The sequence below is a fragment of the Anolis carolinensis genome, chromosome 4 (genome assembly GCF_035594765.1).
Source record: "Anolis carolinensis isolate JA03-04 chromosome 4, rAnoCar3.1.pri, whole genome shotgun sequence".
Lineage (NCBI taxonomy): Eukaryota > Metazoa > Chordata > Lepidosauria > Squamata > Dactyloidae > Anolis > Anolis carolinensis.
Genome location: NC_085844.1, coordinates 111,476,033 through 111,501,984, shown reverse-complemented (window position 1 = coordinate 111,501,984; position 25,952 = coordinate 111,476,033). Strand labels below are relative to the sequence as shown.

Below are 25,952 nucleotides of genomic sequence, written 5' to 3'. Positions count from 1 at the left end.
ATGAAAGCTATTATGATGAAATTTGCCAGAATGGAAGCAAAAATTAAGTACTCTTTGCCTATCAAGTTTCATAATGTTTGACCCATCCACTGATTTTTGGGGATTTCTGAAGCAACATTTTTTTAAAATGTTAGCAGATCGATAGCCACGCCTCCCTGTCCTTCTTCCTTCCACTTTGATTGGCTTGCTAAGGCTTCTGGGAAATGGAGTTTTTTCTCTCGTTATGGCGAATTGCTTCATTAATGGTCAATATTCAGAGGCTTCGTTCTCCTGCATTATGAAAGCTATTATGATGAAATTTGCCAGAATGGAAGCAAAAATTAAGTACTCTTTGCCTATCAAGTTTCATAATGTTTGACCCATCCACTGATTTTTGGGGATTTCTGAAGCAACATTTTTTTAAAATGTTAGCAGATCGATAGCCACGCCTCCCTGTCCTTCTTCCTTCCACTTTGATTGGCTTGCTAAGGCTTCTGGGAAATGGAGTTTTTTCTCTCGTTATGGCGAATTGCTTCATTAATGGTCAATATTCAGAGGCTTCGTTCTCCTGCATTATGAAAGCTATTATGATGAAATTTGCCAGAATGGAAGCAAAAATTAAGTACTCTTTGCCTATCAAGTTTCATAATGTTTGACCCATCCACTGATTTTTGGGGATTTCTGAAGCAACATTTTTTTAAAATGTTAGCAGATCGATAGCCACGCCTCCCTGTCCTTCTTCCTTCCACTTTGATTGGCTTGCTAAGGCTTCTGGGAAATGGAGTTTTTTCTCTCGTTATGGCGAATTGCTTCATTAATGGTCAATATTCAGAGGCTTCGTTCTCCTGCATTATGAAAGCTATTATGATGAAATTTGCCAGAATGGAAGCAAAAATTAAGTACTCTTTGCCTATCAAGTTTCATAATGTTTGACCCATCCACTGATTTTTGGGGATTTCTGAAGCAACATTTTTTTAAAATGTTAGCAGATCGATAGCCACGCCTCCCTGTCCTTCTTCCTTCCACTTTGATTGGCTTGCTAAGGCTTCTGGGAAATGGAGTTTTTTCTCTCGTTATGGCGAATTGCTTCATTAATGGTCAATATTCAGAGGCTTCGTTCTCCTGCATTATGAAAGCTATTATGATGAAATTTGCCAGAATGGAAGCAAAAATTAAGTACTCTTTGCCTATCAAGTTTCATAATGTTTGACCCATCCACTGATTTTTGGGGATTTCTGAAGCAACATTTTTTTAAAATGTTAGCAGATCGATAGCCACGCCTCCCTGTCCTTCTTCCTTCCACTTTGATTGGCTTGCTAAGGCTTCTGGGAAATGGAGTTTTTTCTCTCGTTATGGCGAATTGCTTCATTAATGGTCAATATTCAGAGGCTTCGTTCTCCTGCATTATGAAAGCTATTATGATGAAATTTGCCAGAATGGAAGCAAAAATTAAGTACTCTTTGCCTATCAAGTTTCATAATGTTTGACCCATCCACTGATTTTTGGGGATTTCTGAAGCAACATTTTTTTAAAATGTTAGCAGATCGATAGCCACGCCTCCCTGTCCTTCTTCCTTCCACTTTGATTGGCTTGCTAAGGCTTCTGGGAAATGGAGTTTTTTCTCTCGTTATGGCGAATTGCTTCATTAATGGTCAATATTCAGAGGCTTCGTTCTCCTGCATTATGAAAGCTATTATGATGAAATTTGCCAGAATGGAAGCAAAAATTAAGTACTCTTTGCCTATCAAGTTTCATAATGTTTGACCCATCCACTGATTTTTGGGGATTTCTGAAGCAACATTTTTTTAAAATGTTAGCAGATCGATAGCCACGCCTCCCTGTCCTTCTTCCTTCCACTTTGATTGGCTTGCTAAGGCTTCTGGGAAATGGAGTTTTTTCTCTCGTTATGGCGAATTGCTTCATTAATGGTCAATATTCAGAGGCTTCGTTCTCCTGCATTATGAAAGCTATTATGATGAAATTTGCCAGAATGGAAGCAAAAATTAAGTACTCTTTGCCTATCAAGTTTCATAATGTTTGACCCATCCACTGATTTTTGGGGATTTTTGAAGCAACATTTTTTTTAAAATGCTAGCAGATCGATGTCCCATGCCTCTCCCTCCCTCCCTCTTCCGCTCTGATTGACTGAGAGGCATGCCAACATGGCTTCTCCTCTACAGCTTCATCCGAAGACATCAGAAACAAACGAAAAAAGGTACTTTTATTATTCAAATTCGTAATATTTGTAAGGGCAGTGAGCAGATGGTTCAATATTGATTCAAAATTGCTTACGAAATGAATTTTTAACGAATTTAACGAAATAACGAAAAATTTGCTCAAGCCTAATAATCACCCCGGTGAATGAGCACAGGGCTTTTGCATGTAACCAATCAACAGTTGTGTTACCTAATGTGATAGCAACAGGAAATAGGGGACCACAGTAACCAACAACCCATTGCATTGTAAGCTGACATAGTTGTCTTACTCAGATAAGGTGGCTGCTAAACTCCATTTTATACTCTTGTTCTTTCTCAGAGCAACATAGTTCTCTCTTCTGACTAATGAATCCATCTTCCCTACAGAGCTCTGCTCATCAAAAAACAATGCCAAGATTTTGAGAGAAAGTGATTCAAACTTTTGCTAAGGGAATTCTAATTTTCCCCGTTAACCCTCCTACTTGTCAAGTTATGACATTAGGCATCTCAGTCTCCTTGTCAAACCTGGAAAAGCAAAATGGTGTACTAAACCATAACTACCTTAGACCATGTTGTTTGAATAACATTGAAGTCATACTTACCATACTTGTATGTATTTGTCTTCACGTTTCCTGTTGACCTATGGCAACCCCATCAATTGCATAGGGTTTTAAAAGCAGTTTTTAAAGGGAATACTCAGGTAGTTTTGCCAGTTATCCCTCTAAAATATAGCTTTCTACTCCCTGATATTCCTTGGTATTCCATCCAATTATTAACCAGTGCTGGTCCCATTTAGCTCTCAAGATACCTGGTGCCTCTATGGTATTTTGACATCTATCTTCCTTTACATACATAAATCATCACTTGTTGGCTACATTTGGAAAATAACACTTTGTTCACTTTCCAAAAAGGCAGAGTGTATTGTAAACTACATTAATAAATATATGAATTCCCATTGGTGTCCTCATGATCAAAACAATATTTCTTGTTTAATTTGTTGAAACATTGGCTTGTATTTTACCACTAAACTCACTATAAAGTACATATATATGGTTATTGTCCTTTATATCTTACGGATGTATAAATTGATTGTTTGTGAGTTTTAATCAGTACATTGATTAGCAGAAGTCAATTGTAATTGGCAAGTCTGTAAGTCAAATGCCCCTTTTGCTAAATCTCCTAAAGCTGTTTTGCTTTTAATTTTGAATGAAGAAAAATAGGTTTCAACAAATTAGTAGCTTTTCTATATTACATCTGTCTATATAATAAAAGTGAATGTATGTATGTGGGCAACATTGTATGTTTGTGACAGATTTTCCATTGGCTCCTACTTCCACAGACTACTGTGACCTCCACCGATGATGGACCAGGGCCAAACTTGGCACACAGAATCCTCATGACCAACAGAACATACTAGAGGGGTTTGAGGGGACTGATCCAACATCATGGAAGTTATGGTTCACCATGCAGCCAGAGAGCCCTTTGAACCCCACCAATGACAAATTTGGAGCAAACTTGGCACACATGACCAACCTTAAGTACTGGTGGAATTTGAGGGGGGTTAACCTGACATGATGTGAGTTGTAGTCCACCCACATCCTTATGTATTTTCTTCATGGGACCATTCATAAAATCCAAAAACATGATTAAAAAAATACATTGTGTTACAAATTACCACATTACCTAACCCAGGCATTGCTGGGTCCCTAAATCAGTTTAGGGCTTCCACCTCCATCACAAGTGCGGTTGGTGGGGACAAGGGAGAGGGCCTTCTCCATGGCAGCCCCCCGGCTCTGGAACACGCTCCCCAGAGAAATTAGGCAAGCTGCCACCTTGGAAGTGTTCAGGAAGAGCCTGAAAACCTGGCTCTTCACACAGGCTTTTGAATAAGTACCGCCTATTGTACTCTAAACCCTTATACTAGTTCCTTCTGACCAGTTGTACCTGTTGGTTTACTTCTCGACATAGCCACAGAGTTCACCGCAGTTTAAGGTTCTCCCCATGATCTTACAGCACCTTAACTTCCTTCATGTTTACAAGTTTCACTCAATGCACTTTGCCCAGTCCATTGTATGATTTTATTACTGTGTTTTATCATGTGTTTTATAATGACTGTGATTTTATTTTATGCATTTTAATTTTATTTGTGTTTTTTTTTTTTGTATTTGATACCACTGTATGCTTGTTTTATATCTGTGAGCTGCCCCGAGTCCCTCTGGGGAGATGGTGGCGGGGTATAAAAATAAATTATTGTTATTATTATTATTATTATTATTATTATTATTAGTTATCAAAAGTGAAACTTAGTTAAATTTAAAGGAAACAATTTACTCAATGATAAATTAAAGAAATCAGGTATAATTAGACTCAAAAATAGAAGTAAGGTCACAAAAACAAACTTCCAAACTGTAGCAACTGCTATACCTACAGCACCATGAACTCTAGAAACATAAATGTTGGCATAGGTAATAAATAAGCATAGAATCATAGAGTTGGAAGAGACCTCATGGGCCATCCAGTCCAACCCCCTGCAAGAAGCAGGAAAATCTCATTCAAAGCCCCCCAACAGATGGCCATCCAGCCTCTGCTTAAAGGCCTCCAAAGAAGGAGTCTCCGCCACACTCTGCGGCAGAGAGTTCCACTGCCGAACAGCTCTCACAGTCAGGAAGTTCTTCCTGATGTTCAGGTGGAATCTCCTTTCCTGTACTTTGAAGCCATTGTTCCATGTCCTAGTCTCCAGGGCAACAGCAAACAAGCTTGCTCCCTCCTCCCTATGACTTCTCCTCACATATTTGTACATGGCTATCATGTCTCTTTTCAGCCTTCTCTTCTGCAGGCTAAACATGCCCAGCTCTTTAAGCCACTCCTCATAGGGCTTGTTCGCCAGACCCTTAATCATTTTAGTCGCCCTCCTCTGGACGCTTTCCAGCTTGTCAACATCTCCTTTCAACTGCGGTGCCCAGAATTGGACACAGTATTCCAGGTGTGGTCTGACCAAGGCAGAATAGAGAGGGAACATGACTTCAAGCCATTCAACCATATAAACCACTGACAATCTGGGTGCATCTATATTGTAGAACTAATGCGGTTTAATTGCCATGGATCAATGCAATGAAATCATGGGATTTGTAATTTGAGAAGCATCAAATGCACCAAAAGAGATGAATCTGGGTATGTTTGCTGGTTATTTAGTAATTACTTAATCTTCTTTGACCCAATAACCCCAAAATGTACATATGCCTGTTATATATTTGCATATGTCCTTTTTCTGTGTGTACAAAACATCCTTTAATACTGACTACATTATTTAGTTCTGAACCTGGCTTTGAAAAGGAGGAAAGAGGAGAAATCTACAGGAAAGTGCTACACTAAGATGCAGCCAGAACAGACATGACATGAGAAAGAACTCTATTGATTTTTATAGCAATTGTTCTGCAAGGATGTTATCCAGTCCTGGCAGCCACTCAAAATATACATTTAAACAGGTTTTTTTGAGCATGATTATACTTATCCATTTTCCCCAAGTCAGGAAATAAGAGTGTATTCTAATGAAAGAAGGCACTCTAAATATAAAATATTTACAGATTACATGGTGGAATACTTACTGTTTTTCCAACTGAGGGACTCTCATGTTTGTTTCTTTTTTTCTCTCCATATCAACACCAATGAGTAGATCGACCAGTCCTGTCTAAGAAAAAAGATTTTTTAAAAAGAAATTGGCATGGCTTCTCTATCCATCAGACACACATCCTCTATTGAGGAAGACTTTTGAAAATTATTGATGAGTCAAGGTACAGAAGTTTTCAAAGTTGCAATTTTCTGATTCATATGAGCAGTGTATCCCTGTGACACTACTTGCCTTATATTGCTTCTTTAAATAAAAATAAACAACTTTGCTTTATTTTTTGAAAAATAATTCCCTAGTTCTAGCTAACATTTCTTTGTAATCTGAATCATTACTCATTTTGCTTCCCCACCACTGAAATAATGAGGCAGACAACCATATGGGAATAACCATGGACAACTTTATTGTTACCTATTTAAACTTCCTTCATGAATTCCAATAAACTCAGGCCCCTTCCACAAAGCTGAATAAAATCCCACATTATCTGCTTTGAACTAGGATATATGGTAGTGTGGACTCAGATATTCCAGTTCAAAGCAGAGATTGTGGGTTATTCTGCCTTGATATTCTGGGTAATATGGCTGTGTGGAAAGGCCCTCAGTGTGAGGGATGAGTTTGATGTGGGTTAAGCTGAGGCAGTAGGCTTTCCCGGACCTCTTCAGCTAACTTGCGTGAGACAGCCAAGTCCCCAGAGCACAACTCTGTTAAACTTGAGTTGTTCCCAGGTTTAGAAAAGCTGCCTTGGATATTCTAACAAGCCACGAGGCTTCAATAGGGCTAGAATTCCCACACAGCTCCAAGGCCATTTCCATTTGTTGCTACCTTAGTTGCCCAAACACACAGGTGGGGGTTCCCAATTCTGGTCTTCACCAAATATGGTGGCTTAGGTGTACACCGAGATGTAAACTCCATCCCGGTTTCATAGAATCATAGGATCATAGAATAGTAGAGTTGGAAGAGACCTCATGGGCCATCCAGTCCAACCCCCTGCCAAGAAGCAGGAAATCGCATTCAAAGCACCCCCTGACAGATGGCCATCCAGCCTCTGCTTAAAAGCCTCCAAAGAAGGAGCCTCCACCACAGTCCGGAGGAGAGAGTTCCATTGCTGAACAGCTCTTACAGCGAGGAAGTTCTTCCTGATGCTCAGGTGGAATCTCCTTTCCTGTTGTTTGAAGCCATTGTTCCGCCTCCTAGTCTCCAGGGCAGCAGAAAACAAGCTTGCTCCCTCCTCTTTATGACTTCCCCTCACATATTTGTACATGGCTATCATGCCTCCTCTCAGCCTTCTCTTCTGCAGGCTAAACATGCCCAGTTCTTTAAGCCTCTCCTCATAGGGCTTGTTTTCCAGACCTTTGATCAATTTAGTTGCCCTCGTCTGGACACATTCCAGCTTGTCAACATCTCCCTTCAACTGTGGTGCCCAGAATTGGACACAGTATTCCAGGTGTGGTCTGACCAAGGCAGAATAGGGGGGTAGCATGACTTCCCTGGATCTAGACGCTATACCCCTCTTGATGAAGGCCAAAATCCCGTTGGCTTTCTTAGCAGCCGCATCACATTGCTGGCTCATGTTTAACTTGTTGTCCACAAAGACTCCAAGATCTTTTTCACATGTACTGCTGTCCAGCCAGGCGTCCCCCATTCTGTATCTTTGCATTTCATTTTTTCTGCCGAAGTGAAGTATCTTGTATTTGTCCTTGTTGAACTTCATTTCCTGCATCAGATTAGAGGCAAGTGTCTGCTTTGTTCCTCTCCCCCACCAAGCCTGCCAAAACAGCCCTAATGTAGGTCATGAAGAAACAGTTCGGTGACCCCCTCGAAGAGATGGATGAAGAGCAAAAAGGACCAGGCATCTCTAGGCAGTTTGGGTGAAAATGGTTTTAATCTGGAACAAGTGTATGAGCCACCACTGTTGGGCTGTAGTCAGGCATGTAGCCGGGGGGGGGGGGGGGGGCTTGAGGGGCTTCACCCCCCCCTCCGAAATTCTCAGGGTGGTCTGCGAGAAGGCCTTACATTTATTATTTAAACTGTTATGTTTATTCATATCATGATCTGATCACCATGCTCAATATATCCCATATGCATGGGGGTATTGGGATAATGGTACAAACGGTTTGCTAGGGTAGATCCTCTCCCTCTCAGACTCAGCCCCCCCCCCCCGAACCAAAATCCCAGCCCCTCCTGAAACAAAATCCTGGCTACGGGCCTGGCTGTAGTTCTCACCATCTCTCTTCTGGCCGACCATGGCTGCTGAGAGTTGTTTCCAACAACCACTGGTTATCTATTTGTTATCTACCCATGAAACTAACTTCAGTTTATGGCAAACCAAGAATACTGGTCATTAATTGTCCCCCTGAAGTATTTCATACTCGCAGTGTGACTGATTTGATTGAATCAACCCTGTAACATTTTCCTGTCACCTTCCACTTCATCAAACATTATTCTTTTTTTCAGTCAGTTGTGTCATCTCATGATATGTCCAAAGTACAACAGCCTCAGTTTAGCCATCTTGATTTCTAATAAGAAAATTTGACTTTATATACAGTTACTTTATCTCATATGAAGAGATTCTTTTCTTTTCTTCCTCTTAATTCTCCCTCTTTTTATGTATTTCTTGGCTTCTTAAATTCCACCACCAAATGTAGTAAATCAAAATAAAGCCTCGAGGCATTTTTATGCATCAGAGTAAACGTGATTTCCAGACTTTCTTGCATTCTCAGATTTGAGAACTACCAATGCAGGATAACAAATGAACTGACAAAAACAATTTTTTTAAAAAATGTGCCAGCAATCTTGTGTTCAAATTAGGAAAGTAGAAAGCTGATCAAATTTAAAACCTCATGACTAAAATATCTTTGAGACATAATTATAACTACTCATAAATTGATGGAGGATATGTTTGTATATTTTAAAGTCAACAGATTCTATCTGATCTTGGAAACTATGGAAGTCAGCTCTTTAGTACTTTGATTGGAGTCTGTTAATCAATATCAGGTACTATAGGCTACATTTTAGAGAAAATAATGGGCAAAACCATGTCTGAGTAGTCCTTGCCTAAGGCCCTTTCCACACAGGATTATATGGCAAACTGGATTATTTGGCCATGTGGACTCAGATAAACCAGTTCAAAGCAGATATTGTGGATTATCTGACTTGATATTCTGGACAATATGGCTGTGTGGAAGGGCCCTAAGAAAACCCTTTGAAATTAATGGACAGGTGACTTGTAGGCACACACACACACTTTGGTATTTCATTTAAAATTATAGTGTAGCAGGACTGGTGTAATAGTATTGTGGGCATAGGCAGAACAGAGTAGAGGGAATTAATTCTTACAGATCTTTTCATATCAGCATCAGAAGTCTCAGTCTCAGTAGTACTACATTTCTGGAGGGTCAATGGTTTCACAACTATGTGATTTATCTGTACTTATTAACGTTGACAAGTAAATGGGACTTCCATGGACAGAGTCAACACATCTCTGAATAACAGATGCTGGGTACAAGCCCTTGGAGACATGCATCATCTTCATGACTTCATGCTGGTTCTCATAGACATCTTTTGGGCTGCTGTTTGAATTTATAGGCTTCCCTATAATTCACTATGGGATATTTATATTCACATGTCTTCAGTCCATCTCTATTTATCTATCTTTCTGTCTGTCTATCTATCCATCCATTCTTTCTTCTAAAGATACAGGAAAGTACAATCTATACTATACTATATGAATGACCATACACATACAGTAGAATGTATTTGATCACTCACTACAAATATACTATAGCAATGAGGACACCATCAGGTGTATGATAGTAGGAAATCCTGATAGATCAGTTTACTAGTGGAAAAAAGAAACAGATAGCTTGATTAGGAAATGTGTTACCTTGCCAACTAGTCTTTTAAATACATACTTTGCTTAGTTCATGTACTCAAAATTAGGCCAATGCATCATTTGGTGTTTGATTTGTAACTTCATCAAGCTTACAATGCATCATATTAATTGCACACAAACCTTTTTACAATAAAACAACACATACCTAAACAATAGGAATCTCCCCATCCTCGTCTCTTCTTCAGTCTTCCCTGAGACAGTGTCTTGGGAAGTGAACCTTTATGCTTTTAATGCTTGAGTTTTAAAGTAGCATAATTGAAATGCTCCATCTGGAATACAAACAGGGTATGTTTTACCTCACTAAGCAGAAATTATTACTGCTTCTCTGTTGCAGTCCTGTTGTTCAAACTATCTTGGGCTTTCAAATCACATTATATATCATCTCTTACCATGCTTGTAATATGTGTGCATATGTGAGAAAAAGGAAAGATAATAAAATGAACAAGACAACAGGGAAGACTTCTCTCCGTTCTTGCTGGTCAAGCAGAATCCTAAGAGGCTGAAGCTGACAAAGTGTAACTATAAATCCCCTCTGGTCCCTATTCTATTAGATAAAAGAGTCTAACAAAGAGAAGTGAAAACTGGGAGGAACTTCACACAGTATGTTTGATAAATTGACATCATTCCGGGCAATTTGAGGTAATACAATCTTGATGCCTGAACAGTGTAATTACTAGATACTGTTGCTGGCCCTTCTAAAACACTCTGCATCAATGACCAGAAACCATTTCAGAAGGTTCAAACATCTACATCTACTTGCTTTGGGGGGGGGGGGGGAGAGAGAGAGAGAGAGAGAGAGAGAGAGAGAGAGAGAGATTGAGAATGGTGGGATTGAGAAAGACTAAATGTAGAGATTGTTTAGAGTAGTGTTTCTCTAACTGCGCTCCCCCAGGTGTTTTGGACTTAAGATCCCAGAAATCACAACCAGCTTACCAGCTGTTAGGAATCATTGGAGTGAAGTCCAAAAAATCTGGAGGAGCACAGGTTTAGAGGATCACTTCATGTAGCAACAGTCTTTGTAGTACAAAAAGGCAAACAAACATGCATACTTTGGCTTTTATAGAGAGAGATATCAAGGGGCAAGATGATACATAGATGTCTACATTACATCTTACCCCTTCCTCCCTTCCCTCTCTCCCTTCCCTTTGTGTATTTTTTCATAACTGACCCTTAATTAGACAATTAGCAGTCCTGTCATGTTTTCATTTCTATTCACTTAAGTCTTACAGTTTACAAACCTTCAGCAACAAATATCCATTTAGGATGCCATCACACGACAGTAACCAGTACGGGGTGGCTCGTGGCACTCCATGCACCCTCCCTCCTTCCTGTGTCATATTGGTGAGGTTCTGATATCCTTATCGAATGGGAGAAATAACTGGGCAATATCAAATGGGCAATAATAATAATAATAATAATAATAATAATAATAATAATAATAATAATCTGAGCACGCAAAGATACTGTGGGACTTCCTAAGCACGCAAAGATACTGTGGGACTTCCGAATCCAGACTGACAAAGTTCTGGAACACAACACACCAGACATCACAGTTGTGGAAAAGAAAAAGGTTTGGATCATTGATGTTGCCATCCCAGGTGACAGTCGCATTGACAAAAAACAACAGGAAAAACTCATCCGCTATCAGGACCTCAAGATTGAACTCCAAAGACTCTGGCAGAAACCAGTGCAGGTGGTCCCGGTGGTGATCGGCACATTGGGTGCCATGCCAAAAGATCTCAGCCGGCATTTGGAAACAATAGACATTGACAAAATTACGATCTACCAACTGCAAAAGGCCACCCTACTGGGATCTGCACGCATCATCTGAAAATAGATCACACAGTCCTAGACACTTGGGAAGTTGTTCGACTTGTGATTTTGTGATACGAAATCCAGCATATGTATCTTGTTTGCTGTGTCATACAATAAAATAATAATAAACATTATTTATATCCTTCCCTATCTCCCCATGGGGACTCAGGGCGGTTTACAACAGGCTCGTTGTCTGTCGTCCTTTTCCCCATCATATGGGGAAAAGGGGAGGAAAGTGTGGGTAGCACACGTTGGGAGAAATGTGAGTGGGGCCTGTCGCGCACAACAGGCCCCATCCAAGCTACAAAACAAAGTAACAAAACGGCATTAAAATGTCTCATGTAAAGAGGCCTTTAGAGGTTAAATGCTGTCTTTTGATGGGATGAACCCTATCATTAATTAATTTGCTTATCTGTGCAAATATGTTCTTATTACCTCCCAACTGCTGTTTGTAAAATAATCACCAATGTTTCTAGCTTTTGCATTTCATATTTCCTCCCAACCAAACATGAATATCTGCTCCCAGGCAGATTTCTATGCCTTTGATGGAGTGGACTAAACTCCCCAAATGATTATGCCACCTATAACTAATCTTAAATTGCCACTAGACACTTTGTTCCTGTTCTATCCTGTGACAGACCAATATGGGTAACCCCCATAACACTTATCTGGATGTTTTGGAATTAGTAGATTCAAAATATTGATAGAATGAAACTTTGCTAGCAAAATACAAACTCGCTTATCTGTTATCAGTGGAGGAAGGACTGATTTGAATTGGGAACTTAATATGTGGGAAGGATATTTTCCCATTCTGTAGTTCCCCTACTTAAATATTTGCAATGCCAAAAGGACATCTCACTGAAACAACCACAGCAATTTACAACAATGAAAATTGGCTTATGCATGTGTGTGTGTGAGGGGGCCTTTATTGAGACTTTGAGGGGGCAACAGCCTTCTATACTCATAGTTAGGTTTCCAATCTCAGTCCCAAATACACATAATGTGGTAATGGTAGTGCACTTACCAGACTGATGCAATTGAAGCACTATACAGTTTGGCTCTGAAGCCATATACATGAATACAAGCGTTGAAAACAAAAAATGAATACAAAAAGATCTTGGAGTCTGCGAGGACAAGTTAAACATGAGCCTACAATGTAAGCCGCCCTGAGCCACTTGTAAACCGCCCTGAGTCTCCTCGGGTGAGAAGGGCGGGGTATAAATAATTGAAATAAGTAAATAAATAAAATGTGATGTGGCTGCTAAAAAAGCCAACGGGATTTTGGCCTGCATCAATAGGAGTATAGTGTCTAGATCCAGGGAAGTCATGCTCCACCTCTATTCTGCCTTAGTCAGACCACACCTGGAATACTGTGTCCAATTCTGGGCACCACAATTGAAGGGAGATATTGACAAGCTGGAATGTGTCCAGAGGAGGGCAACTAAAATGATCAAGGGTCTGGAGAACAAGCCCTATGAGGAGCGGCTTAAAAAATTGGCCATGTTTAGCCTGCAGAAGAGAAGGCTGAGAGGAGACATGATAGCCATGTATAAATATGTGAGGGGAAGTCATAGGGAGGAGTGAGCAAGCTTGTTTTCTGCTGCCCTGGAGACTAGGACGCAGAACAATGGCTTCAAACTACAGGAAAGGAGATTTCACCTGAACATCAGGAAGAACTTCCTCACTGTGAGAGCTATTCAGCAGTGGAACTCTCTCCTCTGGACTGTGGTGGAGGCTCCTTCTTTGGAGACTTTTAAGCAGAGGCTGGATGGCCATCTGTCAGGAGTGCTTTGAATGCGATTTCCTGGTTCTTGGCAGGGGGTTGGACGGGATGGCCCATGAGGTCTCTTCCAACTCTACTATTCTATGATTCTATGATTCTATGATCCCTGGCTGCCGCTAATACATGCAAAAATGTGTCACTATTGTTATCTGGTATAAAAATTGCTTATACTGTTTAAAATAGTATGGTTTCAGTAATGCAAGAGTTAAAACAATAGATATGTGCAGAATGGGTAAAGTGCCACTTTTGGAGTTTCTTGTACTGACCAGATGCTGTGTGCTTCATCCAGTGTGCTTGGATGTAGAACTGACATGAGCGGAGATTGTGTTGTATATTTTGTAAATAAAGATAAAGTACCATTTTCAGTTGAAAGCTGAATTAATGCAGTCCGATGTTTATTCAACTTCTTGCTTTCAAGAAGTTCCTTGCAAGGCATCTTTGTTTACCTAGCCCAAGCCAAGACTACAGAGATCAGCTTCCATTGTTCTCCAAGTCATGGGTTTCACAATCCCATCATCCCCACCCTGGCACCCTGCTGGCCTGGAATGCCAGCATTTTCTGGAGACTCCTCTCCACCCACAGTGTTCTCCACCTGACTGAGCAGGAATTTCCACTCATATCATCAGAGCTCAGCCAACTAGAAACAGAAGAGGGATGATTCAAACTGGAACAATGAACCTGATTGTATAAAAATTGTTGTGCAGAGCACATGCACTCTTATGCTTATAATTTTGGAGCAGGAGCTCAAAAGCATCACATTTTGACCAAGATGTAATAAAATGCTTCTGTCCTTTGTCTTCATTTCACAAGTGAATTTTTAATCTGGAACTTTGGTTGGCATAGCTCACCAGGCCATTCCCTCTCATTGTATTGAGGTTTAAATTCCATATCACCTTCACTTGTGTTAAGCTAACTTACTCTTTTATTTTCAAGGGAACACAAAAACAAGTGTGTTTTCTCTATATCTTGAACCCATATTCATTTTAAAGAATCATAAAGTTCCTCTGGGAATTGGAATAGGAAAGGAATGCAGGTACCATCAACAGTATCCACCAATAGGTTATTTCCACATCCAGGTTTTCCCTGGTCAACATAGTTAACATTCTTGTAATTTGCAGAATTGTTTTTTTTTTCAATTTTTACATAAAGCCAAGGATTTGTGCATTTATAATGTCTCATAGATCTGAAAATACACTATGACTGTCTCAGCCTCAATAAGCATCAAGCACATCTGTATTCAGTTTGACTTTCGCAGTCTATACTTGTGTAGCAAAAAGAATGTGCCTTCAGAAATTCAGATGATATATTTCTCACTGGACAAGTAATCTGCCAGAAATTTAGGTTAAGGAGAGAGGGGAAAAGGGATCCTGCACTCTTCTACAGGCAATAACATGTGGCTTATATTGGATGCTTAATTTTTCATGTCTTGCTGATGTTGTGAGATTATTCTGAATAATGTTTGCCTCGTGTAATGGTCTTTTGTGCAGGCAATTTTATGGTGTCATTCATTCAATTTATTCTGATCCTGTAGATGCAGAGGCAGCTGCAATGATGAAGAGAAGAATTTATGCCAGTGAAATCATACTTGCACTTGGAAGTTCATTTTGCTATGTTGCCCAAAATCTGTGATTTTGTCATAGAGATAAGACAAATGGCATCTAGGAATCTTCTTCTTTCACTGTCTTTTCCCATAAAGAGAGTGAGTAGCTATATTTCCATTTAGAGTGCATGACTGGTTTGTGCAAACTCATTCAACCTCTACATATAATTCTATATGATGCCCTCTTCATAAGCCTTTAACTGAAGAAAGGCACCTGATGGACAATTTTCACCTCTGCCAACCTGTGACAGGCTATAATGCTCCATTTTTCAATCTGGAATTTCCAATTAGTTTTTGAATATTCTGGAAGATATGAGTTCTTTGAGGATGTGCCAGAGATGTGTTGTGATAAATCATCGTTTTTGATGTAGTGATAGTGTCAGGACTCAGCCTCTTAAAGGGCCACACACAATAAGTAGAGTTAACAAACATTTATTAAATGATATTTTGAACTTAGAAACACTTAAATTCAGTGTTCCCAACAAAAGTAGATGTCCTTGTTGCAAAAAGAAAGCAAAAAAGCTGGAACATGAAATAATCCGGATTATCTGGCCAGATAATCCGCCTTAACTTCAATCAAATGTTCACTGGAACTAGAGTCATGCCCCGCTACTGAACAAAGGGCCAAGGAAGAGTCAAAACGCTCACCAGTAGTGAGCGCAAGCAATGCCGCTGTCCAAAAGCCAAGCTGAATCCAGAAACCCCAAAAGAAAGCCAACAGGGAGTAGCAATGCCGTCGTCAAAAGCCAAGCCAAATTCAGGAACGAACAGGGGAGCAAACCAGAAGTAACAATGTCATCGTCAGGAGCCAAGCCAAATTCAGGAACCAGCAGGAAGCCAACAAACGCCAAGCCAGGAGCGAGCAACACCGTCGTCAGGAGCCAAGCCGAATCCAGAAACCCAAAAGGAAGCCAGCGAACGCCAAACCAGGAACGAGCGTGGCCGTCATCAGGAGCCAAAACTGAACTCAGGAGCCAAAGGGAAGCCAGGAACGAGTGTTATTGTCATCAGGAGCCAACACCAAACTCAGAAGCCAAACCAGATTCAGGAACACGAAACTGTACAGCCAGGACCCAAGGAGAACAGGCAGCGAAAAAGCAATGTCCCAAAATGACACCTTGCCATCTGCAAGGGATCTTCACTTCCAACTCCACTTTTAACTTACACCTCGGAGTCCGATGATGATGAGGCCTCTGCCCTGTCATCATTATCCACAGTTGATCTTGATCTCATATTTGAACCTCGCCCATCAGCCCTCCAATCACTCCATCTTTGTTTAAGACTTAGATCTCCCCATGTCCCTGGTGTACCAGTAGTTTGCCAGTCTCCTGATGCACCCTCAGAAACTGGTTCTGCACACACATTTACTTGAGTCCAACCTGCAGCAATTTCCATCCCACTTCCAGACCCATCATCCCCAGAAAAATCTTCAAACGTTTCATCTTCCGTGGGAGCAGTAAGTATATCCCGGATCTTCTTCCTTTCCCTTTCCTCATCTGACTCTTGCTCCCGAGTTGACCTCTTAGTTCCTCTACTTTCTGTTAACCCATCATCTTCCAGCATTGACTCCTCTTCAGTAGAGAACCCTTCAAACATTTCATCCTCAGAAGGAGCCATAAGTATTTCCCAAACCCGCTTTACTTGCTGTTCCTCATCAAACACCTGCTCACCATTATTCCTTTTCCTCCTACTAGCAGTTTTGCCAGTAGTACCAGAACTGCCCCTTGGCCCAACTACAACAGATGGGGTGTTGTTTTCCTACTTGAAACGTTTAAAATCTGTAGGCTGGAATGAGTTGGAAAAGCCTGGATCCTGTGTAAAGCCCATGGACTGCTCATTCCCAATCCCTATTTTACACGTTCAGTCACAAACCCTTAGACTCCTCTTAGTTCATTGCCTAAGTCCAAAGTGTTAGAGAGTTGATATATTTCACTGCAGAAATGTAACCTTTTAAAGTCACTTTCATTACCATGGCTACATCTTAAGTAATCCTGGAACTTGTAATTTGATGATTAATTTGAATTTCTTGATACAACATTAGTCTATTCTCCTGGAACACAATTCACAAGGTACCTTTTAAGCCTGTGTCTACACAGATTTCATATGCAATCTCTTTCTTTTCAGAGTATTTTGGCAACTTCAGTGCATGAAGACAGAGGTTTCACCAGACAGTTTTAATGATAAATTTTAAATTTGCATCTTATGTTTAATCTTTGTTTTGTGCATTTTAATATGAATTTTGTGAAAATATGTTTTAAATTTAGTTTAAATAATGTTTTTCAGGTGAATGTGTGTGTTTAGCAATGTTGTAACCCGCCTCAAGGCTTGAGGAGAGGCGGGCAAGAAATAATAATAATAATAATAATAATAATAATAATAATAATCCTACCTCCTATACATGTTATTGTCATATTGTGGACAAATGTCTGACTTGGATAGTTTTGTCTCATGGTCACATGCATCAAGCAAAAGGCCCAGACCAAATCTGGGTTCCACATCATTTTATGTGGCCCGTTACAGTATAGACACATTGATCATGGGAAAACGGTAAGCATTTTTCGAAACCTGAATTTGAATATATTGTAATGGTTGTACTTAAATTTTGATTTGGCGTCTCAGGTTATTTAACAATATGTTAAAGAGTAGTTATATTTATACAGACTTACAATTACAAACTGTGTTTTGAAGGCCACAATAAGGCTGATGTGACTCGCAGTGAAAATGAATTTGACACCCCTGCTCTAGATTATTTCCAAGTGTTCCATAACATGCAGAGGGCCTCCATATATAAAAGATATTCCCTGTTTCATAGTTCTCTCATTTCCATGATGTTTCTGATACAAATGCGGATGGAGCTTGCTGCATGTTCTTTTGCTATGAATTCTTAATAAGTGAACTTTAAATATAGGGCTTAAATCTGTTCTGCATGCTGATTCTTATTTGTAAGCAGAGGCGGTTCAACCACCAAGCCAACTAGGCAGTTGCCTGTGGTGCCATCTTGTTGGGGGTGCCATCGAGGCAACTCCTGTCTCCTGCGGCCTGCCTCCGCAAGGTATTGAACAGCTTTTTCTGTTGATTTGTTATAAAACATGTTGTTTTAGTGCTTAATTTGTAAACTCTTAATGTAATTTGATGTTTAATAGGCTTTTCCTTAATCCCTCCTTATTATCAAACATTTTCGCTTATCCAACGCTTTTATTTTTCAGTGATTGGTTTGAGGGGGGCACCAAAATTCTGTTCGCCTACACTTGAAAAATACCTAGGGCCGGCTCTGTTTTTAAGACTCTTTAGGTCTTCAGTTTATCCCATGTAAGATTAGGAATATGTAAATTTGCCCAAGGGTTAATCTACACTAAAGAATTAATGCAGTTTGATATCACTTTAACTGCCATGGTTCAAAGCTATGGAATCATGAGAGCTGCAGTTTTGCAAGATCTTTAGCTTTTTCTGACGGAGTGCTGATGCATCACCAAAACGCAGGTCCCACGATTACATAGCTTTGAGCCATGGCAGTTAAAGTGATGTCAAACTGCATTAATGGTAGAGTTTACATGCACCCTAAGAATACATATGCAAGTGGCATTTTAAAAAAATGTTTTCCCACAGTTATCAACCTAGCCGGTGAACCACATGGCTTAAATTGTGATTTCGGACAAACTCCAATATTGTAATCAATTCTCCAATATTTTAATCAAAAAGTGCTTGCCATGATACTGCCAAAACCTGAAATGTGCTTCTTCTTTTTTCAGCCAGACATGAGATGAGCGCTGCAAGCAATCCAGCACATTAGAGAAAACACCCTAAAGATTTATCTGAGCAACACTTGCACTGTGATCAAAAGAACATCATACCAGAGTCCAATTAAACCACACAGCAATTAACTGGAAGCCTTCAGAAATAAAACTTCAAAAATAAATCACTGTAGGTTGAAGTAGATGGGGAGGGGGTTTCAAATCACTCAGCGTAACAGCTGCTACAATCTACTTTGTTACCAAACCCTTCAGCATTGAGTTTGTCAAGATGGCAATGAGATACCAGTGATTTACAGCTCAGTGTTAATAAACAAGAAATGTTTTATTTATTTATTTATTTGTGTTTTTCTGGGAAAGATGTTTAAACAGAATTTATAAGCAAACCATCTGCAATGCAGTTCTGTTAAAAATGGACAAGCCATTAAAGTGATTTAGGAGGTTTTGGCCTTCTCCCCACAGTATGCAAGTTGGCTCGGTGGCATGAGCTATGTTCAAGAGTGAGCTTAAGCTTTTTATCATAGGCATCCCACTGCATGACCAGTTGGTCCTCATGCTCTGGTGGAGCCCATTCTAATTTGAATGAAATCTAGAATGAGAAGCAAGTTAATCAACAACAGTTCAATTATGTTTTGAACTGTTTTCAGAATCATTTATTGTTCAATCCCTTTTTAAGGTTGCTTTTTATATGGTTGTATTATATTGCATTTGTTTCCATTTGCAAGCCACCTCTAGTCTCAGTTTTGGGGGAGAGGTAAGGTACAATTATGTTGTTGAGAACATTGTTGACAACAACAACAATATTTGGATGATGGCAGGGAGGAGCAGGCACATTTTTAAATGTTTAGTTGAAATATTAAAACATTTTCAGGTGATCCCTTTGCTTAAACTTCAATCTGATATCTGCTTTTCTCTATAGCCATAGATTTTTTTCTCCCTCCCTATGGAGGAGCATTCAGTCTTCAAAGTTCATACCTGCACTCTAAAAGTAAAGACATGGGCCCACCTCCTTAGCAGGAATCATCTTCTAAACCTTTTCTTTGGTAGAGTGAGTTGAGAGTACTTGACGAGTGTCTCACAATAAGCTGACACGTAGTATTATGTTCTGCAGTGATTTAGAAGCAGGGAGGTCAAGTCTATTGCTGAGAGCTATGTGGAAGAGTTCTGGCAGCAACTGTAACACAGCAGCTTTGGGATAATATCTTTTTATGTTATAGAAGTTGAGATGATTAGGGCGGTGGACACGATTGCTCCTGAATGTCCCCTCATGCTTAGCAGAGCTAGCTTGGCTCCTTGGTTTACTAGGGAGCTAGTGGCAATGAAGCAAGCAAGATGGAAACTAGATTGCCACTGGTGGAGAACTCGGGACAAATCTGACCGAACACAGACTAGAGCCTTTTTTGGGGCCTACTCCACGGCAATGAAGGCAGACAAGAACGTCCATTCATCTGCCTCCATTGCATTTGCAATTAATAGAGAGGCTGAGCTGTTTCCAGTGGTCAGGGGACTCCTTCACCCTGATTCGCAGGATGGGACCTCCAACCATTCGACAGTTTGATGTAGCAATTTCTCCTATCATTTTGCAGACAAAGCCACTCAGATCTATCCGTCATCATTGTGACCGTTCCAATAGATGTACCTAAGGCACCTGGCTGTCCTAGTTTGATGGATTCATTTCAGTTTGTTCAGCCTGATAACATGGACAAGATCCTTGGAGCTAGGAGAGCTACCACTTGTGCTCTAGAACCTTGCCTGTCCTGGCTTATTAAACAAGCCACAAGGGGACTGGCCGATTGGGTCACAAATATTGTGAATGCTTCGTTGAATCAGGGCATAATACAATCTTGCCTGAAAAAGGCAGTAGTAAAACCAATTTTAAAGAAATCTTCCCTAGATCCTTTCATCCTTAATAACTATCAGCCTATTTCCAATCTCTCCTTTTTGGGAAAGGTTCTGGATCAGGTGGTGGCCATTCAACTCCAGGGATTCTTGGAGGAAACCAATTATTTTGACCCATCACAGTCCGGCTTTAGGCCTGACTATGGAACAGAGACAGCTTTAGTCGCCTTGGTGGATGACCTCCACAGAGAGCTAGACAGAGGGAGTGTCCCTCTGTTGGCTCTCTTGGATCTCAGTGGCTTTTGATGACCATGGTCTCCATCTGGACTGGCTCTCTGGAATGGACCTTGAGGCAACACCTCCCAAAGTTTTTCAACTCAATATAAAACAAGGATGGGAAGAAATTTCTGCTTATCCCACACTTTTATTTTTCAGTGATTGGTTTGGAGGGGGGGGGCACCACAATTCTGTTTGCTTACATTTGAAAATTACCTAGGGCCGGCCCTGGCCCCCTGGCTATGCAGACAAATTTGAAACATATTAAAAGTACTTATCACATGATGCACAGAAATGTTCAAGACCAAGTCAAGTTGCAGGAAAAACAGAATAAGAGTTAAAAAGCTTACCTTCTACAGTTGGACCTTAGTGAGAAAAACATGAACAAGATAGACTCTCCAAATCTGCTGACCAATCCTAAACTCTTGTATTTTATTTTAATAATTTTTCATCTAAGTTTTTAAAGCTGTATCATGATGAGTGAAGCAAACAAGTAAAACAACTAATGCTACATGGAGAACAAAGTATCTTACGTTCTCGACTTCTTCCAGGATCTAGACCCAGTATTCATAATGTCAGGATTATGCTTTGATGAGTTTAACAATTCTATATTTTTGATCTCACATTGAAGAGGGGGAAGGAGGAGTTTCTCCCTAACAAAAAAATATCTAGGTTCTATATATTTCAGCTCTCAAGGTTGCTTCTTTGCTAAACACAAGAAAATGGTCTCTTCAAAGTGTCCCTGGCCTATGTGTCATTGTTGTGTCCACTTACAAACAATGGGCGAAAATTCCGTAAGTGCTCCACTCATCTCTCAAAACAAACATCATTTTGTGCATGCAAATCAAATTAGTTTGGTTCAGAAAATAAACAAGCGCCTTCTGATGAATGGCATACTGGTTTTAATTACATATTCACTATTGTATTGAAGGGTGCTTTAATGAGAAGAAAAATTCATATGTCTCCAATTCTTCACTATAGCACAATAGAGTTACCTGTTACAAAAGTATGATGAGACCATATAAGCAAACATCTATTAATAGCTTATGCCATTTGATTGCTCACTATGGTGATATTGCTCTGAGTAAGTAAACTAAAGAAGTAAAGTATGCCATCAGGCTGTATCCCAAAATGGTATTTTTCTGTACACTCCAGCTTTGTAGAAGCTTGCCAAAACTTTGTTAATGAAAATAAGTTTAGAAACCTATGTGCATGGTATGATCAAATTGCAACTTTTTGTTACGCACACACACACAACACATGAATGAATGAAGTAGAGTTTATGCTGGTGTCCTTCACTGACTTATCTGCCAATACAGCAAATGTTGTGCTGACCAAAGAAGGGGTGGTATACTTATGGTGACACAACAATTTGTAGCTGTGTTCTCTCACATCATTGGAAGCATAACCTTGCCCATTCCTGGGAGCAGAGCCGGCCCTAGGTATTTTTCAAGTGTAGGCGAACAGAATTTTGGCGCCCCCCCAAACCAATCACTGAAAAATAAAAGCGTTTGATAAGCGAAAATGTTGGATAATAAGGAAGTATAAAGGAAAAGCCTATAAAACATCAAATTACATTATGATTTTAAAAATTAAGCACCAAAACATCATGTTTTACAACAAATCAATAGAAAAAGCAGTTCAATACATGGTAATGTTATGTAGGAATTACTATATTTGCAAATTTAGCACTAAACATTGAACAGGGATATAGGGCAGTGTGGACTTAGATAACCCAGATAGCCCTCAGTATTAAAAAAAACCCCTCTAAAATCAGGACAATAAATAAAGAACAACACTCTGAAAACAGAAGAAATCCAGACAGTAAACAATCAGGGACAGCTAACTCCTCCCAAAAAAAGATTCTCCCAGGCAAGAAGAAGCCAGGCCTTGAAGCCACAGGGCCATTAAATGCTAATCAAGGTGATTAATTACAACATTCACACCTGCTTCAAAGAAAAGTTCTTTCTCCCACCCTGGACCTTCTACAGATATATAAACCCCACATACCTAGCTTCCAAGTTCCTACAGACCTCACAATCTCTGAAGGCCCCAAAGGTGGGCTTGCGTGGTGCGAAGGTGGGTCTGCGCTGGCCGGAAGGCCCAGTGCGGCCGCTGGAAGGCCCGAAAGAGAAGGAGGTGGAGAGTGGTGCCTTCCTCCCAGGACGATGGTGCCCCCGGGACGATGGCGCCACAGGCAAATGCCTATTTCGCCTTATGGTTGGACCGCCTCTGCCTGGGAGCTAGGGAGACTGGTATGAAAGTCGTCAGTCTCCTGTCTTAAGGTTTTCTCCACTGTATTTTGTCCCCAAATTGCACAGTGCATGAATCATTACCTCACCCAGAGTCTTGGTCTGTTGGACCATAGTTTTTGGAAGCAGTGTTTACGGTTTCCTTTCTCAATAGTAGGAATTTGGGTTCAGGTTTCAAGTCTGTTACCAAATCTTAAGTCCCCTGCTTTCATTTCTCATCACTCTGCTACTCCTCATCATTCTGACAGACACACTGTTTGGCTTCCCCCTCCTTGTTTTTATCAGTTGGATCTCTAGACCTTTCTAAATTGATGAAGGCCATGCCATTCACTCCATTACTGAACTGAGTGAATCTGATAAAATCTGGAGGTAGTCCAAATTGGTCAATATTGATTTACTTTGGGTTTTTTTGATTTGGGTAAATTGCACATTCAGATCATTTTCTTCCCACAAGATGGATGTCATAAATGTAGTTTTTTTCCCCTAGGGCTTTCTTTGGGATATTCTTGAGCCGTTAGATGCTATTTTTATCTTTTCTAAAACATGTATGTTGTGTTTTTATCCTCTGTATTTTTTTTTAGATTTTTTTTAAAGCTAGCTCAGATAGTTTAATGGAAAGGTAGGACAAGAAAACTTCAAATTAGGAATGCTTGATTCAGTCCATTGGATAGTACATGGTTTTCCCCTTTGCAATGGAAAATTCTAGTATATATAACATTTTTACCTATCCTTTGTGGCATTAGAAAGGCTTAGCACTGGCAGATTAAAATGGCTCTCTCTCCATAGATTTCTACTACAACAATCCCAGACAAAACATGAAAATACTTTTTCCCTTATCGGTCTAGCCCTGTCATGAGGAAGGGGGCAGAAACATATAGTAATGAATTGTTGAAAGAGCTATGTGCATGATGTGATCTGCCCTGTACACCAAATGACAGTTATGCCCTCAAAAACAATGCAAAATGCTGGTGTTTCACCAATGGTGTTATTGGTTTACTGACACAATCAGCTTTTGTATGTGGAATTTGGTGTCACAGTCCTAGCCCATGCAGATTCTGGAAAGTCTTCCTCTGTTTCATGTATCCTATCCGTTCTTCTTTTCCAAAGATGTAGCTGTATCTCCTTTCCATCCCTGTTATTTGTTCCCTCACTCATCTATTTAGTGCCCTGTTGATACTTATTTTAACTGTTTGTTGCACCACAACAACAATCCAAACATTATAGACCTATGTCATATGTTCTTCTGCATGATGCACCCTTGGATGGGCAAAGGGATACTGGGCTATCACCCAGAAATTCCTGCACAAACATTGGATATAAATGATGTCATATTAAGCTGTTTTCTTTAGGGCTAACTGAACAAGTGGAGATTGCAAGATACTAGTCTCAGCTGGGAAAAAATAATATGCCCATAGCAGAGAAAATCCCTTCTAGGTAGAGGCTCTCCTCATAATTACGAACACTGATTTTCCTGAAGGTCCTTTATAGAGCCTCCACAAAAAAAAGAGACTCTCTTTTGTTCTATCTTGGGGTTTGGGGGAAGATATCCATTCTTGTGCATTTATATAAACCCTGATAAAACAACTGAATATAACTGTATGACTTTAAAGATTGTCTTTTGGCAAAGCATGTGCAAACACTGAATATTGGGGAGTAAGAATCATGTTAGTGTGTGAAGACATTATACTGAGCATAAGTGTGTTAAATGTAACATGAGAGTGTTTGTAGATGCTCCTAGTCATGTGAATGAGTATACTGTATATACAGTATAATTTTTGGATGCTTCTATTTAAGTATAATGCAAAATTAGTATAAATATTAAATATTAGTTTTTTTAAAGAACCTTCTTTGTACATAAGGGGCCCCTGGTGGCACAGTGCGTTAAAGCGCTGAGCTGCTGAACTTGCGGACCAAAAGGTGCCAGGTTCAAATCCCGGGAGCGGAATGAGCGCCTGCTGTTAGCCCCAGTTCCTGCCAACCTAGCAGTTCGAAAACATGCAAATGTGAGTAGATCAATAGGTACCGCTCCGGCGGGGAGGTAACGGCGCTCCATGCAGTCATGGAGGTGTCTATGGACAACGCTGGCTCTTCGGCTTAGAAATGGAGATGAGCACCAACCCCCAGAGTCGGTCACGACTGGACTTATCGTCAGGGGAAAACCTTTACCTTACCTCTTTGTACATAAGTAAGTAAAACTTTATTTCTATCCCACCCCATCTCCAGAAGGGGACTCAGGGTGGCTCACAACATAAAATGCAAACATTAAATGCCATAAAAACAACAATAAATTAAACATTCTTGCTGTCTTATCAGTGAAAGACCACTTTTTCTTGGATGTACATGAGTAGTGAGAATCTCTCCTCTCCACATGCAAAAAGCAACAGCTAACATAATGCTGCACATACATTGAATTTTCCCTCTATCATTTTTATTGCACATTTTGCTCTCATAAGAAGAGGGTTGCAGTTAATGACACCAATCAATCTGTTCTTTTACAGCCAGTTTCATATCCTCTTGGTGGTGTCATTAATGTCCCAAAAAGCATTAAAGCACTAATTCATCAGGTAAGTGTTTACCCTCCTTTCCTCTCAGGGAAAATGCACACATATACATAAACACACCTTCCTTAGGAAATGTTAAGGAAAAACATATAAAAAAGTGACTAAGAGATAAAATGGACATTAGTTGCAGTAAGATGGTGACTGGCCACCTGCACCTACAGCTGTTTTATCTCCTAAAAAGGTATGCTGAGTAAAAACTACAGATCATTATCAAAGCATAAATTAAAGATGATCACTTTACCTGTTTTTGTGGTTGGCTGAGAAGACGTGATAATATCTTAACCGAACAACACTAGAAAAGAAAGGGGTTTTTTTTGCCCCACACAGGACTAATCGAGAAAAAATTATACACTTTTTTAAAACTCTCAGTCAGAAAAAAAGATGAA

General features: G+C 40.0%; 1 long non-coding RNA gene across 2 annotated transcripts in view; it reads right to left on the bottom strand.

The window, feature by feature from the left end:
* LOC103279390 (uncharacterized) overlaps positions 1-25,952 on the bottom strand; it is a 106,830-nt gene that overhangs the window by 76,887 nt on the left and 3,991 nt on the right. For both annotated transcript variants that reach the window (XR_506747.3, XR_010005157.1), the window contains exons 2-3: positions 9,837-9,960; positions 5,780-5,862 (exon numbers count right to left, since the gene is read on the bottom strand). This is a non-coding gene — a long non-coding RNA (uncharacterized LOC103279390). The remainder of the gene's footprint in view (positions 1-5,779; positions 5,863-9,836; positions 9,961-25,952) is intronic.